Consider the following 25,861-nt stretch of genomic DNA (forward strand, 5'->3'; position numbering starts at 1 on the left):
AAGCACTTACCGTGTCCGGGGCTCGTCCGGGGCTCCATCTTGGAATAGCGTCGTCCTGGATACCAATGCGCATGCGCGGGAGGCCGCGCATGCGCATTGGTATCCAGGAAGGGACGCTATTCCAAGAGGGAGCCCCGGAAGAGCCCCGGACATGGTAAGTGCTTTAAAAATTGTTTTATTAAGGTTAGTTGCTTAAATAATGTAGGTAGGGGAGGGCGGGAGGGAGGCGGGTGGCGGCCGAATCGGCTACGCACACGGAGTGGGCGTAGTGTTGCCGGCTACGCTGTCTACGCCAAATGCGTAGAAGGCAACACTACGCCTACTCCGTGGGCGTAGCCGATTCGGACGCCCAGGGTTACTTCTAACCAGTTTGGATAGATAGACTGATAAGAAAGCAGCTCTTACTCCTAAAGTTTCAGCCATCTCAAGTGTATGACTGTTGACATATGTCTGCCCCACAGAGACAGATCACTTCTAATAAGTGAGTTCTCTATCTGTCACTGATTGTGGACATACTAACTAGAGCTATCAGTATGGTCATAAATGTGAATACTCTTATGTTCTCAAATCAAAATGGAGTTTTTCCTACTTCCAAGAAAAGTGTCTTAAGCATGCTCTTCAATTTGTGCACGCATGTAGACATTCAAATGCAACTGCATTTCCATACAGAGTCTCAAAATCATAGATATCTTCATACCGCAGTAAGAATACATGAACCGATTTACATACTGCAGGCAGCCTGGCCTTGTAGCTCAGTGGCAGAGCACTGGTCTTGTAAACCAGGGGTCATGAGTTCAAGCCTCATCAGGGCCTTTTTATATGTGAGTTTCTGTATGTTGTTTCCAAGTCATTCTTTCTAGGAGTCACACCTTGTCTTAAGTTTGCTTATTGACAAGCTTCCCTTTCCTGCTTTCATCGTATCAAGAAGACTTCATGAAAACCATTGAACCATAAACTATCGCCTCACCCCTTCCGATCGCCTGACGAACGCCTGACAAACGCCATTCTCACCCCGCCGGGCAAAGCCAAATAAGCCATGCATATTTGAAGTTCCTTTTGAAAGTCAGAGCGAGGACTATGACCTCTGTTCCGACTGAGTCTGCATCCACAGAAAGGATGAAATAAGGATCTAGAAATTTCACCAAGGAGATGTGAACTTCATCCCCCTTAAAATACTTTTCCTCCCAGATGCCCCGGCTCTTAGTCAAATGAGGTTAATCTTCAAAACCCCACCCCCACTAACCATAAATATCCGACTCTCCTGCTGTCCATTCAAATGATACAAGGTATCTTGTACATAGAGAGAATGTGAGAAAAAGCAGAATCGCTTCATAGATTTGGTGACCTTGGATGGGTGGGCTGGATAAAGAAGTGAACCTGATTTCGGGAAAAGGAGTATCGTGATGGGGATGAGGAAAAGAGAACATGGACCACATTCACAAGTTAGAGAAATAAATATATTAGGTTGAATGGTTTTAAAAAGTTAACTTTGAGCATGAATTGTTTTTTTAAACTGCAAAGAATAAAAAAAATCAATGTGGGATTGGAGGCACAATCTGAGCAGAAAGCACCATAAGCTGCTATGGTGCAACTCTTATGTTGACTAGAAACATTAATATGATGACGCTCTTCTTTTGATATGTCTTTCATTTACATTTTATTGTTAGTAGCTGATACAGCACTGTTTGCAGCTCCTCAGTATATGGTTATCCCGTGACAACAATGTTTTCATCATATTTATTATTCTACAAATGTATTTTTAAATGCGCTGATGTGGTGTTTGCATGCTATGCAAGACGGCACATCATGGAATGTTTATAAGGAGCATCGAATAGGATTGTGATATTTGCACCTGGAAGAGTCGGACACGCAGATCCTGAAAAGAAATAAAAACTCTCTAGCAAGGGCCGTCTTTCCCCTGAGTTTAATCTTTACTTTTAGTGAAATGGTTTATGAAAAACCAGTAAGCTGCTCCAGGTGAGGCTCAAACTCACAACCTCGGCATGCCTCAATGCAAGTACTGCTGTATAAGTACCGCGCGCTAACAGATTGCGCCACTGGAGCTCACTGTTCTCATATCTCCCCAGTTGAGCCATCTAGAGCTGACCAAGGAGATACTGGCACTGCTCCCTTATTCACTGTGCAAGATCGACTCACATGCTAGCATGTTATCATGACTATTAAAAACTACAGTCCTAATGGAACAGATTTGATAATTCTGCTATATCATGTGCTCTGTCTATTGAACACCACATATATTTGCCAGTTCTGACACAGTCTAGGAGAAACTTATGATTATTTGTAATTAGCACATCGTAAGAATTTCCTAAAAAATGAAACATAGTCACCTAAGGCAGACGAGGTGGCCGAGTGGTTAAGGCGATGGACTGCTAATCCATTGTGCTCTGCACGCGTGGGTTCGAATCCCACCTTCGTCGGAACGCCATCAGACACTCTTTTGAAGGTGGGCATGTCTCGTAGTACAATTACACTCTCTTTCAAGACACAGCCATAATCCACTAGAAGGGCCCAACTGACTATTCCATTTTGGCAATTATGTCAAATTAAGGGAAGTGTTTTGTGCTTAATTGAAATTAGATCTTTCATGAAGTGTCCAGAGGATTGCCTTTCCCTCACTCCTGGCCTTCTAACTAACCCTGGTCGTAGTGGGCGTAGTGGGGCTCCGCGGAGCTACGCGGAGTGGGCGAGAAGCTACGCCCACTCCCGCACTCCGCGTAGCCCCACTACGCACCTCCCTCCCGCTCTCCCCTACATACATTATTTAAGCAACTACCCTTAATAAAACAATTTTAAAGCACTTACCGTGTCCGGGGCTCGTCCGGGGCTCCCTCTTGGAATAGCGTCGTCCTGGATACCAATGCGCATGCGCGGGAGGCCGCGCATGCGCATTGGTATCCAGGAAGGGACGCTATTCCAAGAGGGAGCCCCGGAAGAGCCCCGGACATGGTAAGTGCTTTAAAAATTGTTTTATTAAGGTTAGTTGCTTAAATAATGTATGTAGGGGAGGGCGGGAGGGAGGCGGGTGGCGGCCGAATCGGCTACGCACACGGAGTGGGCGTAGTGTTGCCGGCTACGCTGTCTACGCAAAATGCGTAGAAGGCAACACTACGCCTACTCCGTGGGCGTAGCCGATTCAGACGCCCAGGGTTACTTCTAACCAGTTTGGATAGATAGACTGATAAGAAAGCAGCTCTTACTCCTAAAGTTTCAGCCATCTCAAGTGTATGACTGTTGACATATGTCTGCCCCACAGAGACAGATCACTTCTAATAAGTGAGTTCTCTATCTGTCACTGATTGTGGACATACTAACTAGAGCTATCAGTATGGTCATAAATGTGAATACTCTTATGTTCTCAAATCAAAATGGAGTTTTTCCTACTTCCAAGAAAAGTGTCTTAAGCATGCTCTTCAATTTGTGCACGCATGTAGACATTCAAATGCAACTGCATTTCCATACAGAGTCTCAAAATCATAGATATCTTCATACCGCAGTAAGAATACATGAAGCGATTTACATACTGCAGGCAGGCTGGCCTTGTAGCTCAGTGGCAGAGCACGGGTCTTGTAAACCAGGGGTCATGAGTTCAAGCCTCATCAGGGCCTTTGTATATGTGAGTTTCTGTATGTTGTTTCCAAGTCATTCTTTCTAGAAGTCACACCTTGTCTTAAGTTTGCTTATTGACAAGCTTCCCTTTCCTGCTTTCATCGTATCAAGAAGACTTCATGAAAACCATTGAACCATAAACTATCGCCTCACCCCTTCCGATCGCCTGACGAACGCCTGACAAACGCCATTCTCACCCCGCCGGGCAAGCCCTGCCGGGCAAAGCCAAAAAAGCCATGCATATTTGAAGTTCCTTTGAAAGTCAGAGCGAGGACTATGACCTCTGTTCCGACTGAGTATGCATCCACAGAAAGGATGAAATAAGGATCTAGAAATTTCACCAAGGAGATGTGAACTTCATCCCCCTTAAAATACTTTTCCTCCCAGATGCCCCGGCTCTTAGTCAAATGAGGTTAATCTTCAAAACCCCACCCCCACTAACCATAAATATCCGACTCTCCTGCTGTCCATTCAAATGATACAAGGTATCTTGTACATAGAGAGAATGTGAGAAAAAGCAGAATCGCTTCATAGATTTGGTGACCTTGGATGGGTGGGCTGGATAAAGAAGTGAACCTGATTTCGGGAAAAGGAGTATCGTGATGGGGATGAGGAAAAGAGAACATGTACCACATTCACAAGTTAGAGAAATAAATATATTAGGTTGAATGGTTTTAAAAAGTTAACTTTGAGCATGAATTGTTTTTTTAAACTGCAAAGAATAAAAAAAATCAATGTGGGATTGGAGGCACAATCTGAGCAGAAAGCACCATAAGCTGCTATGGTGCAACTCTTATGTTGACTAGAAACATTAATATGATGACGCTCTCCTTTTGATATGTCTTTCAGTAAAATTTTATTGTAAGTAGCTGATACAGCACTGTTTGCAGCTCCTCAGTATATGGTTATCCCGTGACAACAATGTTTTCATCATATTTATTATTCTACAAATGTATTTTTAAATGCACTGATGTGGTGTTTGCATGCTATGCAAGACGGCACATCATGGAATTTTACAAGGAGCATCGAATAGGATTGTGATATTTGCACCTGGAAGAGTCGGACACGCAGATCCTGAAAAGAAGTAAAAACTCTCTAGCACGGGCCATCTTTCCCCTGAGTTTAATCTTTACTTTTAGTGAAATGGTTTATGAAAAACCAGTAAGCTGCTCCAGGTGAGGCTCAAACTCACAACCTTGGCATGCCTCAATGCAAGTACTGCTGTATAAGTACCGCGCGCTAACAGATTGCGCCACTGGAGCTCACTGTTCTCATATCTCCCCAGTTGAGCCATCTAGAGCTGACCAAGGAGATACTGGCACTGCTCCCTTATTCACTGTGCAAGATCGACTCACATGCTAGCATGTTATCATGACTATTAAAAACTACAGTCCTAATGGAACAGATTTGATAATTCTGCTATATCATGTGCTCTGTCTATTGAACACCACATATATTTGCCAGTTCTGACACAGTCTAGGAGAAACTTATGATTATTTGTAATTAGCACATCGTAAGAATTTCCTAAAAAATGAAACATAGTCACCTAAGGCAGACGAGGTGGCCGAGTGGTTAAGGCGATGGACTGCTAATCCATTGTGCTCTGCACGCGTGGGTTCGAATCCCACCTTCGTCGGAACGCCATCAGACACTCTTTTGAAGGTGGGCATGTCTCGTAGTACAATTACACTCTCTTTCAAGACACAGCCATAATCCACTAGAAGGGCCCAACTGACTATTCCATTTTGGCAATTATGTCAAATTAAGGGAAGTGTTTTGTGCTTAATTGAAATTAGATCTTTCATGAAGTGTCCAGAGGATTGCCTTTCCCTCACTCCTGGCCTTCTAACTAACCCTGGTCGTAGTGGGCGTAGTGGGGCTCCGCGGAGCTACGCGGAGTGGGCGAGAAGCTACGCCCACTCCCTCACTCCGCGTAGCCCCACTACGCACCTCCCTCCCGCTCTCCCCTACATACATTATTTAAGCAACTACCCTTAATAAAACAATTTTAAAGCACTTACCGTGTCCGGGGCTCGTCCGGGGCTCCCTCTTGGAATAGCGTCGTCCTGGATACCAATGCGCATGCGCGGGAGGCCGCGCATGCGCATTGGTATCCAGGAAGGGACGCTATTCCAAGAGGGAGCCCCGGAAGAGCCCCGGACATGGTAAGTGCTTTAAACATTGTTTTATTAAGGTTAGTTGCTTAAATAATGTATGTAGGGGAGGGCGGGAGGGAGGCGGGTGGCGGCCGAATCGGCTACGCACACGGAGTGGGCGTAGTGTTGCCGGCTACGCTGTCTACGCAAAATGCGTAGAAGGCAACACTACGCCTACTCCGTGGGCGTAGCCGATTCGGACGCCCAGGGTTACTTCTAACCAGTTTGGATAGATAGACTGATAAGAAAGCAGCTCTTACTCCTAAAGTTTCAGCCATCTCAAGTGTATGACTGTTGACATATGTCTGCCCCACAGAGACAGATCACTTCTAATAAGTGAGTTCTCTATCTGTCACTGATTGTGGACATACTAACTAGAGCTATCAGTATGGTCATAAATGTGAATACTCTTATGTTCTCAAATCAAAATGGAGTTTTTCCTACTCCCAAGAAAAGTGTCTTAAGCATGCTCTTCAATTTGTGCACGCATGTAGACATTCAAATGCAACTGCATTTCCATACAGAGTCTCAAAATCATAGATATCTTCATACCGCAGTAAGAATACATGAAGCGATTTACATACTGCAGGCAGGCTGGCCTTGTAGCTCAGTGGCAGAGCACGGGTCTTGTAAACCAGGGGTCATGAGTTCAAGCCTCATCAGGGCCTTTTTATATGTGAGTTTCTGTATGTTGTTTCCAAGTCATTCTTTCTAGGAGTCACACCTTGTCTTAAGTTTGCTTATTGACAAGCTTCCCTTTCCTGCTTTCATCGTATCAAGAAGACTTCATGAAAACCATTGAACCATAAACTATCGCCTCACCCCTTTCGATCGCCTGACGAACGCCTGACAAACGCCATTCTCACCCCGCCGGGCAAGCCCTGCCGGGCAAAGCCAAATAAGCCATGCATATTTGAAGTTCCTTTGAAAGTCAGAGCGAGGACTATGACCTCTGTTCCGACTGAGTCTGCATCCACAGAAAGGATGAAATAAGGATCTAGAAATTTCACCAAGGAGATGTGAACTTCATCCCCCTTAAAATACTTTTCCTCCCAGATGCCCCGGCTCTTAGTCAAATGAGGTTAATCTTCAAAACCCCACCCCCACTAACCATAAATATCCGACTCTCCTGCTGTCCATTCAAATGATACAAGGTATCTTGTACATAGAGAGAATGTGAGAAAAAGCAGAATCGCTTCATAGATTTGGTGACCTTGGATGGGTGGGCTGGATAAAGAAGTGAACCTGATTTCGGGAAAAGGAGTATCGTGATGGGGATGAGGAAAAGAGAACGTGGACCACATTCACAAGTTAGAGAAATAAATATATTAGGTTGAATGGTTTTAAAAAGTTAACTTTGAGCATGAATTGTTTTTTTAAACTGCAAAGAATAAAAAAAATCAATGTGGGATTGGAGGCACAATCTGAGCAGAAAGCACCATAAGCTGCTATGGTGCAACTCTTATGTTGACTAGAAACATTAATATGATGACGCTCTTCTTTTGATATGTCTTTCATTTACATTTTATTGTTAGTAGCTGATACAGCACTGTTTGCAGCTCCTCAGTATATGGTTATCCCGTGACAACAATGTTTTCATCATATTTATTATTCTACAAATGTATTTTTAAATGCACTGATGTGGTGTTTGCATGCTATGCAAGACGGCACATCATGGAATGTTTATAAGGAGCATCGAATAGGATTGTGATATTTGCACCTGGAAGAGTCGGACACGCAGATCCTGAAAAGAAATAAAAACTCTCTAGCAAGGGCCGTCTTTCCCCTGAGTTTAATCTTTACTTTTAGTGAAATGGTTTATGAAAAACCAGTAAGCTGCTCTAGGTGAGGCTCGAACTCACAACCTCGGCATGCCTCAATGCAAGTACTGCTGTATAAGTACCGCGCGCTAACAGATTGCGCCACTGGAGCTCACTGTTCTCATATCTCCCCAGTTGAGCCATCTAGAGCTGACCAAGGAGATACTGGCACTGCTCCCTTATTCACTGTGCAAGATCGACTCACATGCTAGCATGTTATCATGACTATTAAAAACTACAGTCCTAATGGAACAGATTTGATAATTCTGCTATATCATGTGCTCTGTCTATTGAACACCACATATATTTGCCAGTTCTGACACAGTCTAGGAGAAACTTATGATTATTTGTAATTAGCACATCGTAAGAATTTCCTAAAAAATGAAACATAGTCACCTAAGGCAGACGAGGTGGCCGAGTGGTTAAGGCGATGGACTGCTAATCCATTGTGCTCTGCATGCGTGGGTTCGAATCCCACCTTCGTCGGAACGCCATCAGACGCTCTTTTGAAGGTGGGCATGTCTCGTAGTACAATTACACTCTCTTTCAAGACACAGCCATAATCCACTAGAAGGGCCCAACTGACTATTCCATTTTGGCAATTATGTCAAATTAAGGGAAGTGTTTTGTGCTTAATTGAAATTAGATCTTTCATGAAGTGTCCAGAGGATTGCCTTTCCCTCACTCCTGGCCTTCTAACTAACCCTGGTCGTAGTGGGCGTAGTGGGGCTCCGCGGAGCTACGCGGAGTGGGCGAGAAGCTACGCCCACTCCCGCACTCCGCGTAGCCCCACTACGCACCTCCCTCCCGCTCTCCCCTACATACATTATTTAAGCAACTACCCTTAATAAAACAATTTTAAAGAACTTACCGTGTCCGGGGCTCGTCCGGGGCTCCCTCTTGGAATAGCGTCGTCCTGGATACCAATGCGCATGCGCGGGAGGCCGCGCATGCGCATTGGTATCCAGGAAGGGACGCTATTCCAAGAGGGAGCCCCGGAAGAGCCCCGGACATGGTAAGTGCTTTAAAAATTGTTTTATTAAGGTTAGTTGCTTAAATAATGTATGTAGGGGAGGGCGGGAGGGAGGCGGGTGGCGGCCGAATCGGCTACGCACACGGAGTGGGCGTAGTGTTGCCGGGTACGCTGTCTACGCAAAATGCGTAGAAGGCAACACTACGCCTACTCCGTGGGCGTAGCCGATTCGGACGCCCAGGGTTACTTCTAACCAGTTTGGATAGATAGACTGATAAGAAAGCAGCTCTTACTCCTAAAGTTTCAGCCATCTCAAGTGTATGACTGTTGACATATGTCTGCCCCACAGAGACAGATCACTTCTAATAAGTGAGTTCTCTATCTGTCACTGATTGTGGACATACTAACTAGAGCTATCAGTATGGTCATAAATGTGAATACTCTTATGTTCTCAAATCAAAATGGAGTTTTTCCTACTTCCAAGAAAAGTGTCTTAAGCATGCTCTTCAATTTGTGCACGCATGTAGACATTCAAATGCAACTGCATTTCCATACAGAGTCTCAAAATCATAGATATCTTCATACCGCAGTAAGAATACATGAAGCGATTTACATACTGCAGGCAGGCTGGCCTTGTAGCTCAGTGGCAGAGCACTGGTCTTGTAAACCAGGGGTCATGAGTTCAAGCCTCATCAGGGCCTTTTTATATGTGAGTTTCTGTATGTTGTTTCCAAGTCATTCTTTCTAGGAGTCACACCTTGTCTTAAGTTTGCTTATTGACAAGCTTCCCTTTCCTGCTTTCATCGTATCAAGAAGACTTCATGAAAACCATTGAACCATAAACTATCGCCTCACCCCTTCCGATCGCCTGACAAACGCCATTCTCACCCCGCCGGGCAAGCCCTGCCGGGCAAAGCCAAATAAGCCATGCATATTTGAAGTTCCTTTGAAAGTCAGAGCGAGGACTATGACCTCTGTTCCGACTGAGTCTGCATCCACAGAAAGGATGAAATAAGGATCTAGAAATTTCACCAAGGAGATGTGAACTTCATCCCCCTTAAAATACTTTTCCTCCCAGATGCCCCGGCTCTTAGTCAAATGAGGTTAATCTTCAAAACCCCACCCCCACTAACCATAAATATCCGACTCTCCTGCTGTCCATTCAAATGATACAAGGTATCTTGTACATAGAGAGAATGTGAGAAAAAGCAGAATCGCTTCATAGATTTGGTGACCTTGGAAGGGTAGGCTGGATAAAGAAGTGAACCTGATTTCGGGAAAAGGAGTATCGTGTTGGGGATGAGGAAAAGAGAACATGGACCACATTCACAAGTTAGAGAAATAAATATATTAGGTTGAATGGTTTTAAAAAGTTAACTTTGAGCATGAATTGTTTTTTTAAACTGCAAAGAATAAAAAAAATCAATGTGGGATTGGAGGCACAATCTGAGCAGAAAGCACCATAAGCTGCTATGGTGCAACTCTTATGTTGACTAGAAACATTAATATGATGACGCTCTTCTTTTGATATGTCTTTCATTTACATTTTATTGTTAGTAGCTGATACAGCACTGTTTGCAGCTCCTCAGTATATGGTTATCCCGTGACAACAATGTTTTCATCATATTTATTATTCTACAAATGTATTTTTAAATGCACTGATGTGGTGTTTGCATGCTATGCAAGACGGCACATCATGGAATGTTTATAAGGAGCATCGAATAGGATTGTGATATTTGCACCTGGAAGAGTCGGACACGCAGATCCTGAAAAGAAATAAAAACTCTCTAGCAAGGGCCGTCTTTCCCCTGAGTTTAATCTTTACTTTTAGTGAAATGGTTTATGAAAAACCAGTACGCTGCTCCAGGTGAGGCTCGAACTCACAACCTCGGCATGCCTCAATGCAAGTACTGCTGTATAAGTACCGCACGCTAACCGATTGCGCCACTGGAGCTCACTGTGCTCATATCTCCCCAGTTGAGCCATCTAGAGCTGACCAAGGAGATACTGGCACTGCTCCCTTATTCACTGTGCAAGATCGACTCACATGCTAGCATGTTATCATGACTATTAAAAACTACAGTCCTAATGGAACAGATTTGATAATTCTGCTATATCATGTGCTCTGTCTATTGAACACCACATATATTTGCCAGTTCTGACACAGTCTAGGAGAAACTTATGATTATTTGTAATTAGCACATCGTAAGAATTTCCTAAAAAATGAAACATAGTCACCTAAGGCAGACGAGGTGGCCGAGTGGTTAAGGCGATAGACTGCTAATCCATTGTGCTCTGCACGCGTGGGTTCGAATCCCACCTTCGTCGGAACGCCATCAGACACTCTTTTGAAGGTGGGCATGTCTCGTAGTACAATTACACTCTCTTTCAAGACACAGCCATAATCCACTAGAAGGGCCCAACTGACTATTCCATTTTGGCAATTATGTCAAATTAAGGGAAGTGTTTTGTGCTTAATTGAAATTAGATCTTTCATGAAGTGTCCAGAGGATTGCCTTTCCCTCACTCCTGGCCTTCTAACTAACCCTGGTCGTAGTGGGCGTAGTGGGGCTCCGCGGAGCTACGCGGAGTGGGCGAGAAGCTACGCCCACTCCCGCACTCCGCGTAGCCCCACTACGCACCTCCCTCCCGCTCTCCCCTACATACATTATTTAAGCAACTACCCTTAATAAAACAATTTTAAAGCACTTACCGTGTCCGGGGCTCGTCCGGGGCTCCCTCTTGGAATAGCGTCGTCCTGGATACCAATGCGCATGCGCGGGAGGCCGCGCATGCGCATTGGTATCCAGGAAGGGACGCTATTCCAAGAGGGAGCCCCGGAAGAGCCCCGGACATGGTAAGTGCTTTAAAAATTGTTTTATTAAGGTTAGTTGCTTAAATAATGTATGTAGGGGAGGGCGGGAGGGAGGCGGGTGGCGGCCGAATCGGCTACGCACACGGAGTGGGCGTAGTGTTGCCGGCTACGCTGTCTACGCAAAATGCGTAGAAGGCAACACTACGCCTACTCCGTGGGCGTAGCCGATTCGGACGCCCAGGGTTACTTCTAACCAGTTTGGATAGATAGACTGATAAGAAAGCAGCTCTTACTCCTAAAGTTTCAGCCATCTCAAGTGTATGACTGTTGACATATGTCTGCCCCACAGAGACAGATCACTTCTAATAAGTGAGTTCTCTATCTGTCACTGATTGTGGACATACTAACTAGAGCTATCAGTATGGTCATAAATGTGAATACTCTTATGTTCTCAAATCAAAATGGAGTTTTTCCTACTTCCAAGAAAAGTGTCTTAAGCATGCTCTTCAATTTGTGCACGCATGTAGACATTCAAATGGAACTGCATTTCCATACAGAGTCTCAAAATCATAGATATCTTCATACCGCAGTAAGAATACATGAAGCGATTTACATACTGCAGGCAGGCTGGCCTTGTAGCTCAGTGGCAGAGCACTGGTCTTGTAAACCAGGGGTCATGAGTTCAAGCCTCATCAGGGCCTTTTTATATGTGAGTTTCTGTATGTTGTTTCCAAGTCATTCTTTCTAGGAGTCACACCTTGTCTTAAGTTTGCTTATTGACAAGCTTCCCTTTCCTGCTTTCATCGTATCAAGAAGACTTCATGAAAACCATTGAACCATAAACTATCGCTTCACCCCTTCCGATCGCCTGACGAACGCCTGACAAACGCCATTCTCACCCTGCCGGGCAAAGCCAAATAAGCCATGCATATTTGAAGTTCCTTTGAAAGTCAGAGCGAGGACTATGACCTCTGTTCCGACTGAGTCTGCATCCACAGAAAGGATGAAATAAGGATCTAGAAATTTCACCAAGGAGATGTGAACTTCATCCCCCTTAAAATACTTTTCCTCCCAGATGCCCCGGCTCTTAGTCAAATGAGGTTAATCTTCAAAACCCCACCCCCACTAACCATAAATATCCGACTCTCCTGCTGTCCATTCAAATGATACAAGGTATCTTGTACATAGAGAGAATGTGAGAAAAAGCAGAATCGCTTCATAGATTTGGTGACCTTGGATGGGTGGGCTGGATAAAGAAGTGAACCTGATTTCGGGAAAAGGAGTATCGTGATGGGGATGAGGAAAAGAGAACATGGACCACATTCACAAGTTAGAGAAATAAATATATTAGGTTGAATGGTTTTAAAAAGTTAACTTTGAGCATGAATTGTTTTTTTAAACTGCAAAGAATAAAAAAAATCAATGTGGGATTGGAGGCACAATCTGAGCAGAAAGCACCATAAGCTGCTATGGTGCAACTCTTATGTTGACTAGAAACATTAATATGATGACGCTCTTCTTTTGATATGTCTTTCATTTACATTTTATTGTTAGTAGCTGATACAGCACTGTTTGCAGCTCCTCAGTATATGGTTATCCCGTGACAACAATGTTTTCATCATATTTATTATTCTACAAATGTATTTTTAAATGCACTGATGTGGTGTTTGCATGCTATGCAAGACGGCACATCATGGAATGTTTATAAGGAGCATCGAATAGGATTGTGATATTTGCACCTGGAAGAGTCGGACACGCAGATCCTGAAAAGAAATAAAAACTCTCTAGCAAGGGCCGTCTTTCCCCTGAGTTTAATCTTTACTTTTAGTGAAATGGTTTATGAAAAACCAGTACGCTGCTCCAGGTGAGGCTCGAACTCACAACCTCGGCATGCCTCAATGCAAGTACTGCGCGCTAACCGATTGCGCCACTGGAGCTCACTGTGCTCATATCTCCCCAGTTGAGCCATCTAGAGCTGACCAAGGAGATACTGGCACTGCTCCCTTATTCACTGTGCAAGATCGACTCACATGCTAGCATGTTATCATGACTATTAAAAACTACAGTCCTAATGGAACAGATTTGATAATTCTGCTATATCATGTGCTCTGTCTATTGAACACCACATATATTTGCCAGTTCTGACACAGTCTAGGAGAAACTTATGATTATTTGTAATTAGCACATCGTAAGAATTTCCTAAAAAATGAAACATAGTCACCTAAGGCAGACGAGGTGGCCGAGTGGTTAAGGCGATGGACTGCTAATCCATTGTGCTCTGCACGCGTGGGTTCGAATCCCACCTTCGTCGGAACGCCATCAGACACTCTTTTGAAGGTGGGCATGTCTCGTAGTACAATTACACTCTCTTTCAAGACACAGCCATAATCCACTAGAAGGGCCCAACTGACTATTCCATTTTGGCAATTATGTCAAATTAAGGGAAGTGTTTTGTGCTTAATTGAAATTAGATCTTTCATGAAGTGTCCAGAGGATTGCCTTTCCCTCACTCCTGGCCTTCTAACTAACCCTGGTCGTAGTGGGCGTAGTGGGGCTCCGCGGAGCTACGCGGAGTGGGCGAGAAGCTACGCCCACTCCCGCACTCCGCGTAGCCCCACTACGCACCTCCCTCCCGCTCTCCCCTACATACATTATTTAAGCAACTACCCTTAATAAAACAATTTTAAAGCACTTACCGTGTCCGGGGCTTGTCCGGGGCTCCCTCTTGGAATAGCGTCGTCCTGGATAACAATGCGCATGCGCGGGAGGCCGCGCATGCGCATTGGTATCCAGGAAGGGACGCTATTCCAAGAGGGAGCCCCGGAAGAGCCCCGGACATGGTAAGTGCTTTAAAAATTGTTTTATTAAGGTTAGTTGCTTAAATAATGTATGTAGGGGAGGGCGGGAGGGAGGCGGGTGGCGGCCGAATCGGCTACGCACACGGAGTGGGCGTAGTGTTGCCGGCTACGCTGTCTACGCAAAATGCGTAGAAGGCAACACTACGCCTACTCCGTGGGCGTAGCCGATTCGGACGCCCAGGGTTACTTCTAACCAGTTTGGATAGATAGACTGATAAGAAAGCAGCTCTTACTCCTAAAGTTTCAGCCATCTCAAGTGTATGACTGTTGACATATGTCTGCCCCACAGAGACAGATCACTTCTAATAAGTGAGTTCTCTATCTGTCACTGATTGTGGACATACTAACTAGAGCTATCAGTATGGTCATAAATGTGAATACTCTTATGTTCTCAAATCAAAATGGAGTTTTTCCTACTTCCAAGAAAAGTGTCTTAAGCATGCTCTTCAATTTGTGCACGCATGTAGACATTCAAATGGAACTGCATTTCCATACAGAGTCTCAAAATCATAGATATCTTCATACCGCAGTAAGAATACATGAAGCGATTTACATACTGCAGGCAGGCTGGCCTTGTAGCTCAGTGGCAGAGCACTGGTCTTGTAAACCAGGGGTCATGAGTTCAAGCCTCATCAGGGCCTTTTTATATGTGAGTTTCTGTATGTTGTTTCCAAGTCATTCTTTCTAGGAGTCACACCTTGTCTTAAGTTTGCTTATTGACAAGCTTCCCTTTCCTGCTTTCATCGTATCAAGAAGACTTCATGAAAACCATTGAACCATAAACTATCGCTTCACCCCTTCCGATCGCCTGACGAACGCCTGACAAACGCCATTCTCACCCTGCCGGGCAAAGCCAAATAAGCCATGCATATTTGAAGTTCCTTTGAAAGTCAGAGCGAGGACTATGACCTCTGTTCCGACTGAGTCTGCATCCACAGAAAGGATGAAATAAGGATCTAGAAATTTCACCAAGGAGATGTGAACTTCATCCCCCTTAAAATACTTTTCCTCCCAGATGCCCCGGCTCTTAGTCAAATGAGGTTAATCTTCAAAACCCCACCCCCACTAACCATAAATATCCGACTCTCCTGCTGTCCATTCAAATGATACAAGGTATCTTGTACATAGAGAGAATGTGAGAAAAAGCAGAATCGCTTCATAGATTTGGTGACCTTGGATGGGTGGGCTGGATAAAGAAGTGAACCTGATTTCGGGAAAAGGAGTATCGTGATGGGGATGAGGAAAAGAGAACATGGACCACATTCACAAGTTAGAGAAATAAATATATTAGGTTGAATGGTTTTAAAAAGTTAACTTTGAGCATGAATTGTTTTTTTAAACTGCAAAGAATAAAAAAAATCAATGTGGGATTGGAGGCACAATCTGAGCAGAAAGCACCATAAGCTGCTATGGTGCAACTCTTATGTTGACTAGAAACATTAATATGAAGACGCTCTTCTTTTGATATGTCTTTCATTTACATTTTATTGTTAGTAGCTGATACAGCACTGTTTGCAGCTCCTCAGTATATGGTTATCCCGTGACAACAATGTTTTCATCATATTTATTATTCTACAAATGTATTTTTAAATGCACTGATGTGGTGTTTGCATGCTATGCAAGACGGCACATCATGGAATGTTTATAAGGAGCATCGAATAGGATTGTGATATTTGCACCTGGAAGAGTCGGACACGCAGATCCTGAAAAGAAGTAAAAACTCTCTAGCAAGGGCCGTCTTTCCCCTGAGTTTAATCTTTACTTTTAGTGAAATGGTTTATGAAAAACCAGTAAGCTGCTCTAGGTGAGGCTCGAACTCACAACCTCGGCATGCCTCAATGCAAGTACTGCTGTATAAGTACCGCGCGCTAACAGATTGCGCCACTGGAGCTCACTGTTCTCATATCTCCCCAGTTGAGCCATCTAGAGCTGACCAAGGAGATACTGGCACTGCTCCCTTATTCACTGTACAAGATCGACTCACATGCTAGCATGTTATCATGACTATTAAAAACTACAGTCCTAATGGAACAGATTTGATAATTCTGCTATATCATGTGCTCTGTCTATTGAACACCACATATATTTGCCAGTTCTGACACAGTCTAGGAGAAACTTATGATTATTTGTAATTAGCACATCGTAAGAATTTCCTAAAAAATGAAACATAGTCACCTAAGGCAGACGAGGTGGCCGAGTGGTTAAGGCGATGGACTGCTAATCCATTGTGCTCTGCACGCGTGGGTTCGAATCCCACCTTCGTCGGAACGCCATCAGACACTCTTTTGAAGGTGGGCATGTCTCGTAGTACAATTACACTCTCTTTCAAGACACAGCCATAATCCACTAGAAGGGCCCAACTGACTATTCCATTTTGGCAATTATGTCAAATTAAGGGAAGTGTTTTGTGCTTAATTGAAATTAGATCTTTCATGAAGTGTCCAGAGGATTGCCTTTCCCTCACTCCTGGCCTTCTAACTAACCCTGGTCGTAGTGGGCGTAGTGGGGCTCCGCGGAGCTACGCGGAGTGGGCGAGAAGCTATGCCCACTCCCGCACTCCGCGTAGCCCCACTACGCACCTCCCTCCCGCTCTCCCCTACATACATTATTTAAGCAACTACCCTTAATAAAACTATTTTAAAGCACTTACCGTGTCCGGGGCTCGTCCGGGGCTCCCTCTTGGAATAGCGTCGTCCTGGATACCAATGCGCATGCGCGGGAGGCCGCGCATGCGCATTGGTATCCAGGAAGGGACGCTATTCCAAGAGGGAGCCCCGGAAGAGCCCCGGACATGGTAAGTGCTTTAAAAATTGTTTTATTAAGGTTAGTTGCTTAAATAATGTATGTAGGGGAGGGCGGGAGGGAGGCGGGTGGCGGCCGAATCGGCTACGCACACGGAGTGGGCGTAGTGTTGCCGGCTACGCTGTCTACGCAAAATGCGTAGAAGGCAACACTACGCCTACTCCGTGGGCGTAGCCGATTCGGACGCCCAGGGTTACTTCTAACCAGTTTGGATAGATAGACTGATAAGAAAGCAGCTCTTACTCCTAAAGTTTCAGCCATCTCAAGTGTATGACTGTTGACATATGTCTGCCCCACAGAGACAGATCACTTCTAATAAGTGAGTTCTCTATCTGTCACTGATTGTGGACATACTAACTAGAGCTATCAGTATGGTCATAAATGTGAATACTCTTATGTTCTCAAATCAAAATGGAGTTTTTCCTACTTCCAAGAAAAGTGTCTTAAGCATGCTCTTCAATTTGTGCACGCATGTAGATATTCAAATGCAACTGCATTTCCATACAGTCTCAAAATCATAGATATCTTCATACCGCAGTAAGAATACATGAAGCGATTTACATACTGCAGGCAGGCTGGCCTTGTAGCTCAGTGGCAGAGCACTGGTCTTGTAAACCAGGGGTCATGAGTTCAAGCCTCATCAGGGCCTTTTTATATGTGAGTTTCTGTATGTTGTTTCCAAGTCATTCTTTCTAGGAGTCACACCTTGTCTTAAGTTTGCTTATTGACAAGCTTCCCTTTCCTGCTTTCATCGTATCAAGAAGACTTCATGAAAACCATTGAACCATAAACTATCGCCTCACCCCTCCGATCGCCTGACGAACGCCTGACAAACGCCATTCTCACCCCGCCGGGCAAAGCCAAATAAGCCATGCATATTTGAAGTTCCTTTGAAAGTCAGAGCGAGGACTATGGCCTCTGTTCCGACTGAGTCTGCATCCACAGAAAGGATGAAATAAGGATCTAGAAATTTCACCAAGGAGATGTGAACTTCATCCCCCTTAAAATACTTTTCCTCCCAGATGCCCCGGCTCTTAGTCAAATGAGGTTAATCTTCAAAACCCCACCCCCACTAACCATAAATATCCGACTCTCCTGCTGTCCATTCAAATGATACAAGGTATCTTGTACATAGAGAGAATGTGAGAAAAAGCAGAATCGCTTCATAGATTTGGTGACCTTGGATGGGTGGGCTGGATAAAGAAGTGAACCTGATTTCGGGAAAAGGAGTATCGTGATGGGGATGAGGAAAAGAGAACATGGACCACATTCACAAGTTAGAGAAATAAATATATTAGGTTGAATGGTTTTAAAAAGTTAACTTTGAGCATGAATTGTTTTTTTAAACTGCAAAGAATAAAAAAAATCAATGTGGGATTGGAGGCACAATCTGAGCAGAAAGCACCATAAGCTGCTATGGTGCAACTCTTATGTTGACTAGAAACATTAATATGATGACGCTCTTCTTTTGATATGTCTTTCATTTACATTTTATTGTTAGTAGCTGATACAGCACTGTTTGCAGCTCCTCAGTATATGGTTATCCCGTGACAACAATGTTTTCATCATATTTATTATTCTACAAATGTATTTTTAAATGCACTGATGTGGTGTTTGCATGCTATGCAAGACGGCACATCATGGAATGTTTATAAGGAGCATCGAATAGGATTGTGATATTTGCACCTGGAAGAGTCGGACACGCAGATCCTGAAAAGAAATAAAAACTCTCTAGCAAGGGCCGTCTTTCCCCTGAGTTTAATCTTTACTTTTAGTGAAATGGTTTATGAAAAACCAGTAAGCTGCTCCAGGTGAGGCTCAAACTCACAACCTCGGCATGCCTCAATGCAAGTACTGCTGTATAAGTACCGCGCGCTAACCGATTGCGCCACTGGAGCTCACTGTTCTCATATCTCCCCAGTTGAGCCATCTAGAGCTGACCAAGGAGATACTGGCACTGCTCCCTTATTCACTGTGCAAGATCGACTCACATGCTAGCATGTTATCATGACTATTAAAAACTACAGTCCTAATGGAACAGATTTGATAATTCTGCTATATCATGTGCTCTGTCTATTGAACACCACATATATTTGCCAGTTCTGACACAGTCTAGGAGAAACTTATGATTATTTGTAATTAGCACATCGTAAGAATTTCCTAAAAAATGAAACATAGTCACCTAAGGCAGACGAGGTGGCCGAGTGGTTAAGGCGATGGACTGCTAATCCATTGTGCTCTGCACGCGTGGGTTCGAATCCCACCTTCGTCGGAACGCCATCAGACACTCTTTTGAAGGTGGGCATGTCTCGTAGTACAATTACACTCTCTTTCAAGACACAGCCATAATCCACTAGAAGGGCCCAACTGACTATTCCATTTTGGCAATTATGTCAAATTAAGGGAAGTGTTTTGTGCTTAATTGAAATTAGATCTTTCATGAAGTGTCCAGAGGATTGCCTTTCCCTCACTCCTGGCCTTCTAACTAACCCTGGTCGTAGTGGGCGTAGTGGGGCTCCGCGGAGCTACGCGGAGTGGGCGAGAAGCTACGCCCACTCCCGCACTCCGCGTAGCCCCACTACGCACCTCCCTCCCGCTCTCCCCTACATACATTATTTAAGCAACTACCCTTAATAAAACAATTTTAAAGCACTTACCGTGTCCGGGGCTCGTCCGGGGCTCCCTCTTGGAATAGCGTCGTCCTGGATACCAATGCGCATGCGCGGGAGGCCGCGCATGCGCATTGGTATCCAGGAAGGGACGCTATTCCAAGAGGGAGCCCCGGAAGAGCCCCGGACATGGTAAGTGCTTTAAAAATTGTTTTATTAAGGTTAGTTGCTTAAATAATGTATGTAGGGGAGGGCGGGAGGGAGGCGGGTGGCGGCCGAATCGGCTACGCACACGGAGTGGGCATAGTGTTGCCGGCTACGCTGTCTACGCAAAATGCGTAGAAGGCAACACTACGCCTACTCCGTGGGCGTAGCCGATTCAGACGCCCAGGGTTACTTCTAACCAGTTTGGATAGATAGACTGATAAGAAAGCAGCTCTTACTCCTAAAGTTTCAGCCATCTCAAGTGTATGACTGTTGACATATGTCTGCCCCACAGAGACAGATCACTTCTAATAAGTGAGTTCTCTATCTGTCACTGATTGTGGACATACTAACTAGAGCTATCAGTATGGTCATAAATGTGAATACTCTTATGTTCTCAAATCAAAATGGAGTTTTTCCTACTTCCAAGAAAAGTGTCTTAAGCATGCTCTTCAATTTGTGCACGCATGTAGACATTCAAATGCAACTGCATTTCCATACAGAGTCTCAAAATCATAGATATCTTCATACCGCAGTAAGAATATATGAAGCGATTTACATACTGCAGGCAGGCTGGCCTTGTAGCTCAGTGGCAGAGCACTGGTCTTGTAAACCAGGGGTCATGAGTTCAAGCCTCATCAGGGCCTTTTTATATGTGAGTTTCTGTATGTTGTTTCCAAGTCATTCTTTCTAGGAGTCACACCTTGTCTTAAGTTTGCTTATTGACAAGCTTCCCTTTCCTGCTTTCATCGTATCAAGAAGACTTCATGAAAACCATTGAACCATAAACTATCGCCTCACCCCTTCCGATCGCCTGACGAACGCCTGACAAACGCCATTCTCACCCCGCCGGGCAAGCCCTGCCGGGCAAAGCCAAATAAGCCATGCATATTTGAAGTTCCTTTGAAAGTCAGAGCGAGGACTATGACCTCTGTTCCGACTGAGTCTGCATCCACAGAAAGGATGAAATAAGGATCTAGAAATTTCACCAAGGAGATGTGAACTTCATCCCCCTTAAAATACTTTTCCTCCCAGATGCCCCGGCTCTTAGTCAAATGAGGTTAATCTTCAAAACCCCACCCCCACTAACCATAAATATCCGACTCTCCTGCTGTCCATTCAAATGATACAAGGTATCTTGTACATAGAGAGAATGTGAGAAAAAGCAGAATCGCTTCATAGATTTGGTGACCTTGGATGGGTGGGCTGGATAAAGAAGTGAACCTGATTTCGGGAAAAGGAGTATCGTGATGGGGATGAGGAAAAGAGAACATGGACCACATTCACAAGTTAGAGAAATAAATATATTAGGTTGAATGGTTTTAAAAAGTTAACTTTGAGCATGAATTGTTTTTTTAAACTGCAAAGAATAAAAAAAATCAATGTGGGATTGGAGGCACAATCTGAGCAGAAAGCACCATAAGCTGCTATGGTGCAACTCTTATGTTGACTAGAAACATTAATATGATGACGCTCTTCTTTTGATATGTCTTTCATTTACATTTTATTGTTAGTAGCTGATACAGCACTGTTTGCAGCTCCTCAGTATATGGTTATCCCGTGACAACAATGTTTTCATCATATTTATTATTCTACAAATGTATTTTTAAATGCACTGATGTGGTGTTTGCATGCTATGCAAGACGGCACATCATGGAATGTTTATAAGGAGCATCGAATAGGATTGTGATATTTGCACCTGGAAGAGTCGGACACGCAGATCCTGAAAAGAAATAAAAACTCTCTAGCAAGGGCCGTCTTTCCCCTGAGTTTAATCTTTACTTTTAGTGAAATGGTTTATGAAAAACCAGTACGCTGCTCCAGGTGAGGCTCAAACTCACAACCTCGGCATGCCTCAATGCAAGTACTGCTGTATAAGTACCGCGTGCTAACCGATTGCGCCACTGGAGCTCACTGTTCTCATATCTCCCCAGTTGAGCCATCTAGAGCTGACCAAGGAGATACTGGCACTGCTCCCTTATTCACTGTGCAAGATCGACTCACATGCTAGCATGTTATCATGACTATTAAAAACTACAGTCCTAATGGAACAGATTTGATAATTCTGCTATATCATGTGCTCTGTCTATTGAACACCACATATATTTGCCAGTTCTGACACAGTCTAGGAGAAACTTATGATTATTTGTAATTAGCACATCGTAAGAATTTCCTAAAAAATGAAACATAGTCACCTAAGGCAGACGAGGTGGCCGAGTGGTTAAGGCGATGGACTGCTAATCCATTGTGCTCTGCACGCGTGGGTTCGAATCCCACCTTCGTCGGAACGCCATCAGACACTCTTTTGAAGGTGGGCATGTCTCGTAGTACAATTACACTCTCTTTCAAGACACAGCCATAATCCACTAGAAGGGCCCAACTGACTATTCCATTTTGGCAATTATGTCAAATTAAGGGAAGTGTTTTGTGCTTAATTGAAATTAGATCTTTCATGAAGTGTCCAGAGGATTGCCTTTCCCTCACTCCTGGCCTTCTAACTAACCCTGGTCGTAGTGGGCGTAGTGGGGCTCCGCGGAGCTACGCGGAGTGGGCGAGTAGCTACGCCCACTCCCGCACTCCGCGTAGCCCCACTACGCACCTCCCTCCCGCTCTCCCCTACATACATTATTTAAGCAACTACCCTTAATAAAACAATTTTAAAGCACTTACCGTGTCCGGGGCTCGTCCGGGGCTCCCTCTTGGAATAGCGTCGTCCTGGATACCAATGCGCATGCGCGGGAGGCCGCGCATGCGCATTGGTATCCAGGAAGGGATGCTATTCCAAGAGGGAGCCCCGGAAGAGCCCCGGACATGGTAAGTGCTTTAAAAATTGTTTTATTAAGGTTAGTTGCTTAAATAATGTATGTAGGGGAGGGCGGGAGGGAGGCGGGTGGCGGCCGAATCGGCTACGCACACGGAGTGGGCGTAGTGTTGCCGGCTACGCTGTCTACGCAAAATGCGTAGAAGGCAACACTACGCCTACTCCGTGGGCGTAGCCGATTCGGACGCCCAGGGTTACTTCTAACCAGTTTGGATAGATAGACTGATAAGAAAGCAGCTCTTACTCCTAAAGTTTCAGCCATCTCAAGTGTATGACTGTTGACATATGTCTGCCCCACAGAGACAGATCACTTCTAATAAGTGAGTTCTCTATCTGTCACTGATTGTGGACATACTAACTAGAGCTATCAGTATGGTCATAAATGTGAATACTCTTATGTTCTCAAATCAAAATGGAGTTTTTCCTACTTCCAAGAAAAGTGTCTTAAGCATGCTCTTCAATTTGTGCACGCATGTAGACATTCAAATGCAACTGCATTTCCATACAGAGTCTCAAAATCATAGATATCTTCATACCGCAGTAAGAATACATGAAGCGATTTACATACTGCAGGCAGGCTGGCCTTGTAGCTCAGTGGCAGAGCACTGGCCTTGTAAACCAGGGGTCATGAGTTCAAGCCTCATCAGGGCCTTTTTATATGTGAGTTTCTGTATGTTGTTTCCAAGTCATTCTTTCTAGGAGTCACACCTTGTCTTAAGTTTGCTTATTGACAAGCTTCCCTTTCCTGCTTTCATCGTATCAAGAAGACTTCATGAAAACCATTGAACCATAAACTATCGCCTCACCCCTTCCGATCGCCTGACGAACGCCTGACAAACGCCATTCTCACCCCACCGGGCAAGCTCTGCCGGGCAAAGCCAAATAAGCCATGCATATTTGAAGTTCCTTTGAAAGTCAGAGCGAGGACTATGACCTCTGTTCCGACTGAGTCTGCATCCACAGAAAGGATGAAATAAGGATCTAGAAATTTCACCAAGGAGATGTGAACTTCATCCCCCTTAAAATACTTTTCCTCCCAGATGCCCCGGCTCTTAGTCAAATGAGGTTAATCTTCAAAACCCCACCCCCACTAACCATAAATATCCGACTCTCCTGCTGTCCATTCAAATGATACAAGGTATCTTGTACATAGAGAGAATGTGAGAAAAAGCAGAATCGCTTCATAGATTTGGTGACCTTGGAAGGGTAGGCTGGATAAAGAAGTGAACCTGATTTCGGGAAAAGGAGTATCGTGTTGGGGATGAGGAAAAGAGAACATGGACCACATTCACAAGTTAGAGAAATAAATATATTAGGTTGAATGGTTTTAAAAAGTTAACTTTGAGCATGAATTGTTTTTTTAAACTGCAAAGAATAAAAAAAATCAATGTGGGATTGGAGGCACAATCTGAGCAGAAAGCACCATAAGCTGCTATGGTGCAACTCTTATGTTGACTAGAAACATTAATATGATGACGCTCTTCTTTTGATATGTCTTTCATTTACATTTTATTGTTAGTAGCTGATACAGCACTGTTTGCAGCTCCTCAGTATATGGTTATCCCGTGACAACAATGTTTTCATCATATTTATTATTCTACAAATGTATTTTTAAATGCACTGATGTGGTGTTTGCATGCTATGCAAGACGGCACATCATGGAATGTTTATAAGGAGCATCGAATAGGATTGTGATATTTGCACCTGGAAGAGTCGGACACGCAGATCCTGAAAAGAAATAAAAACTCTCTAGCAAGGGCCGTCTTTCCCCTGAGTTTAATCTTTACTTTTAGTGAAATGGTTTATGAAAAACCAGTACGCTGCTCCAGGTGAGGCTCGAACTCACAACCTCGGCATGCCTCAATGCAAGTACTGCTGTATAAGTACCGCGCGCTAACCGATTGCGCCACTGGAGCTCACTGTTCTCATATCTCCCCAGTTGAGCCATCTAGAGCTGACCAAGGAGATACTGGCACTGCTCCCTTATTCACTGTGCAAGATCGACTCACATGCTAGCATGTTATCATGACTATTAAAAACTACAGTCCTAATGGAACAGATTTGATAATTCTGCTATATCATGTGCTCTGTCTATTGAACACCACATATATTTGCCAGTTCTGACACAGTCTAGGAGAAACTTATGATTATTTGTAATTAGCACATCGTAAGAATTTCCTAAAAAATGAAACAAAGTCACCTAAGGCAGACGAGGTGGCCGAGTGGTTAAGGCGATGGACTGCTATTGTGGACTATATATGGACTGCATTGTGCTCTGCACGCGTGGGTTCGAATCCCACCTTCGTCGGAACGCCATCAGACACTCTTTTGAAGGTGGGCATGTCTCGTAGTACAATTACACTCTCTTTCAAGACACAGCCATAATCCACTAGAAGGGCCCAACTGACTATTCCATTTTGGCAATTATGTCAAATTAAGGGAAGTGTTTTGTGCTTAATTGAAATTAGATCTTTCATGAAGTGTCCAGAGGATTGCCTTTCCCTCACTCCTGGCCTTCTAACTAACCCTGGTCGTAGTGGGCGTAGTGGGGCTCCGCGGAGCTACGCGGAGTGGGCGAGAAGCTACGCCCACTCCCGCACTCCGCGTAGCCCCACTACGCACCTCCCTCCCGCTCTCCCCTACATACATTATTTAAGCAACTACCCTTAATAAAACAATTTTAAAGCACTTACCGTGTCCGGGGCTCGTCCGGGGCTCCCTCTTGGAATAGCGTCGTCCTGGATACCAATGCGCATGCGCGGGAGGCCGCGCATGCGCATTGGTATCCAGGAAGGGACGCTATTCCAAGAGGGAGCCCCGGAAGAGCCCCGGACATGGTAAGTGCTTTAAAAATTGTTTTATTAAGGTTAGTTGCTTAAATAATGTATGTAGGGGAGGGCGGGAGGGAGGCGGGTGGCGGCCGAATCGGCTACGCACACGGAGTGGGCGTAGTGTTGCCGGCTACGCTGTCTACGCAAAATGCGTAGAAGGCAACACTACGCCTACTCCGTGGGCGTAGCCGATTCGGACGCCCAGGGTTACTTCTAACCAGTTTGGATAGATAGACTGATAAGAAAGCAGCTCTTACTCCTAAAGTTTCAGCCATCTCAAGTGTATGACTGTTGACATATGTCTGCCCCACAGAGACAGATCACTTCTAATAAGTGAGTTCTCTA

At 44.5% G+C, this 25,861-nt stretch overlaps 26 non-coding genes across 26 annotated transcripts; 18 read left to right on the forward strand and 8 right to left on the reverse strand.

The window, feature by feature from the left end:
- The first annotated feature begins 741 nt into the window (after positions 1-741).
- On the forward strand, positions 742-813 carry TRNAT-UGU (transfer RNA threonine (anticodon UGU)). Its single transcript has one exon. It is a non-coding gene; the product is annotated as a tRNA-Thr (tRNA).
- Positions 814-1,969: 1,156 nt separating this feature from the next.
- On the reverse strand, positions 1,970-2,064 carry TRNAI-UAU (transfer RNA isoleucine (anticodon UAU)). The gene is made up of 2 exons: positions 2,027-2,064; positions 1,970-2,005 (listed from the first exon to the last, which is right to left on the reverse strand). It is a non-coding gene; the product is annotated as a tRNA-Ile (tRNA).
- Positions 2,065-2,356: 292 nt separating this feature from the next.
- TRNAS-GCU (transfer RNA serine (anticodon GCU)) lies at positions 2,357-2,438 on the forward strand. Its single transcript has one exon. It is a non-coding gene; the product is annotated as a tRNA-Ser (tRNA).
- A 1,116-nt stretch (positions 2,439-3,554) lies between these two features.
- Positions 3,555-3,626, forward strand: TRNAT-UGU (transfer RNA threonine (anticodon UGU)). The gene has a single exon. It is a non-coding gene; the product is annotated as a tRNA-Thr (tRNA).
- Positions 3,627-5,181: 1,555 nt separating this feature from the next.
- On the forward strand, positions 5,182-5,263 carry TRNAS-GCU (transfer RNA serine (anticodon GCU)). The gene has a single exon. It is a non-coding gene; the product is annotated as a tRNA-Ser (tRNA).
- Positions 5,264-6,379: 1,116 nt separating this feature from the next.
- On the forward strand, positions 6,380-6,451 carry TRNAT-UGU (transfer RNA threonine (anticodon UGU)). Its single transcript has one exon. It is a non-coding gene; the product is annotated as a tRNA-Thr (tRNA).
- Positions 6,452-7,620: 1,169 nt separating this feature from the next.
- TRNAI-UAU (transfer RNA isoleucine (anticodon UAU)) lies at positions 7,621-7,715 on the reverse strand. Its single transcript has 2 exons — positions 7,678-7,715; positions 7,621-7,656 (listed from the first exon to the last, which is right to left on the reverse strand). It is a non-coding gene; the product is annotated as a tRNA-Ile (tRNA).
- Positions 7,716-8,007: 292 nt separating this feature from the next.
- TRNAS-GCU (transfer RNA serine (anticodon GCU)) lies at positions 8,008-8,089 on the forward strand. The gene has a single exon. It is a non-coding gene; the product is annotated as a tRNA-Ser (tRNA).
- Positions 8,090-9,205: 1,116 nt separating this feature from the next.
- TRNAT-UGU (transfer RNA threonine (anticodon UGU)) lies at positions 9,206-9,277 on the forward strand. Its single transcript has one exon. It is a non-coding gene; the product is annotated as a tRNA-Thr (tRNA).
- A 1,158-nt stretch (positions 9,278-10,435) lies between these two features.
- On the reverse strand, positions 10,436-10,530 carry TRNAI-UAU (transfer RNA isoleucine (anticodon UAU)). Its single transcript has 2 exons — positions 10,493-10,530; positions 10,436-10,471 (listed from the first exon to the last, which is right to left on the reverse strand). It is a non-coding gene; the product is annotated as a tRNA-Ile (tRNA).
- A 292-nt stretch (positions 10,531-10,822) lies between these two features.
- On the forward strand, positions 10,823-10,904 carry TRNAS-GCU (transfer RNA serine (anticodon GCU)). Its single transcript has one exon. It is a non-coding gene; the product is annotated as a tRNA-Ser (tRNA).
- Positions 10,905-12,020: 1,116 nt separating this feature from the next.
- Positions 12,021-12,092, forward strand: TRNAT-UGU (transfer RNA threonine (anticodon UGU)). The gene has a single exon. It is a non-coding gene; the product is annotated as a tRNA-Thr (tRNA).
- Positions 12,093-13,247: 1,155 nt separating this feature from the next.
- Positions 13,248-13,328, reverse strand: TRNAA-UGC (transfer RNA alanine (anticodon UGC)). Its single transcript is given in 2 exon segments — positions 13,248-13,283; positions 13,291-13,328. It is a non-coding gene; the product is annotated as a tRNA-Ala (tRNA).
- Positions 13,329-13,620: 292 nt separating this feature from the next.
- Positions 13,621-13,702, forward strand: TRNAS-GCU (transfer RNA serine (anticodon GCU)). The gene has a single exon. It is a non-coding gene; the product is annotated as a tRNA-Ser (tRNA).
- A 1,116-nt stretch (positions 13,703-14,818) lies between these two features.
- On the forward strand, positions 14,819-14,890 carry TRNAT-UGU (transfer RNA threonine (anticodon UGU)). The gene has a single exon. It is a non-coding gene; the product is annotated as a tRNA-Thr (tRNA).
- A 1,155-nt stretch (positions 14,891-16,045) lies between these two features.
- On the reverse strand, positions 16,046-16,140 carry TRNAI-UAU (transfer RNA isoleucine (anticodon UAU)). The gene is made up of 2 exons: positions 16,103-16,140; positions 16,046-16,081 (listed from the first exon to the last, which is right to left on the reverse strand). It is a non-coding gene; the product is annotated as a tRNA-Ile (tRNA).
- A 292-nt stretch (positions 16,141-16,432) lies between these two features.
- TRNAS-GCU (transfer RNA serine (anticodon GCU)) lies at positions 16,433-16,514 on the forward strand. The gene has a single exon. It is a non-coding gene; the product is annotated as a tRNA-Ser (tRNA).
- A 1,114-nt stretch (positions 16,515-17,628) lies between these two features.
- On the forward strand, positions 17,629-17,700 carry TRNAT-UGU (transfer RNA threonine (anticodon UGU)). Its single transcript has one exon. It is a non-coding gene; the product is annotated as a tRNA-Thr (tRNA).
- A 1,154-nt stretch (positions 17,701-18,854) lies between these two features.
- On the reverse strand, positions 18,855-18,949 carry TRNAI-UAU (transfer RNA isoleucine (anticodon UAU)). Its single transcript has 2 exons — positions 18,912-18,949; positions 18,855-18,890 (listed from the first exon to the last, which is right to left on the reverse strand). It is a non-coding gene; the product is annotated as a tRNA-Ile (tRNA).
- Positions 18,950-19,241: 292 nt separating this feature from the next.
- On the forward strand, positions 19,242-19,323 carry TRNAS-GCU (transfer RNA serine (anticodon GCU)). Its single transcript has one exon. It is a non-coding gene; the product is annotated as a tRNA-Ser (tRNA).
- A 1,116-nt stretch (positions 19,324-20,439) lies between these two features.
- On the forward strand, positions 20,440-20,511 carry TRNAT-UGU (transfer RNA threonine (anticodon UGU)). The gene has a single exon. It is a non-coding gene; the product is annotated as a tRNA-Thr (tRNA).
- Positions 20,512-21,680: 1,169 nt separating this feature from the next.
- TRNAI-UAU (transfer RNA isoleucine (anticodon UAU)) lies at positions 21,681-21,775 on the reverse strand. The gene is made up of 2 exons: positions 21,738-21,775; positions 21,681-21,716 (listed from the first exon to the last, which is right to left on the reverse strand). It is a non-coding gene; the product is annotated as a tRNA-Ile (tRNA).
- Positions 21,776-22,067: 292 nt separating this feature from the next.
- TRNAS-GCU (transfer RNA serine (anticodon GCU)) lies at positions 22,068-22,149 on the forward strand. The gene has a single exon. It is a non-coding gene; the product is annotated as a tRNA-Ser (tRNA).
- Positions 22,150-23,265: 1,116 nt separating this feature from the next.
- Positions 23,266-23,337, forward strand: TRNAT-UGU (transfer RNA threonine (anticodon UGU)). The gene has a single exon. It is a non-coding gene; the product is annotated as a tRNA-Thr (tRNA).
- A 1,169-nt stretch (positions 23,338-24,506) lies between these two features.
- On the reverse strand, positions 24,507-24,601 carry TRNAI-UAU (transfer RNA isoleucine (anticodon UAU)). The gene is made up of 2 exons: positions 24,564-24,601; positions 24,507-24,542 (listed from the first exon to the last, which is right to left on the reverse strand). It is a non-coding gene; the product is annotated as a tRNA-Ile (tRNA).
- Positions 24,602-24,893: 292 nt separating this feature from the next.
- On the forward strand, positions 24,894-24,993 carry TRNAS-GCU (transfer RNA serine (anticodon GCU)). Its single transcript is given in 2 exon segments — positions 24,894-24,930; positions 24,949-24,993. It is a non-coding gene; the product is annotated as a tRNA-Ser (tRNA).
- The last annotated feature ends 868 nt before the right edge of the window (positions 24,994-25,861 follow it).

This window comes from Lissotriton helveticus, chromosome 5_1 (assembly GCF_964261635.1).
Source record: "Lissotriton helveticus chromosome 5_1, aLisHel1.1, whole genome shotgun sequence".
In the NCBI taxonomy this organism is placed as follows: domain Eukaryota; kingdom Metazoa; phylum Chordata; class Amphibia; order Caudata; family Salamandridae; genus Lissotriton; species Lissotriton helveticus.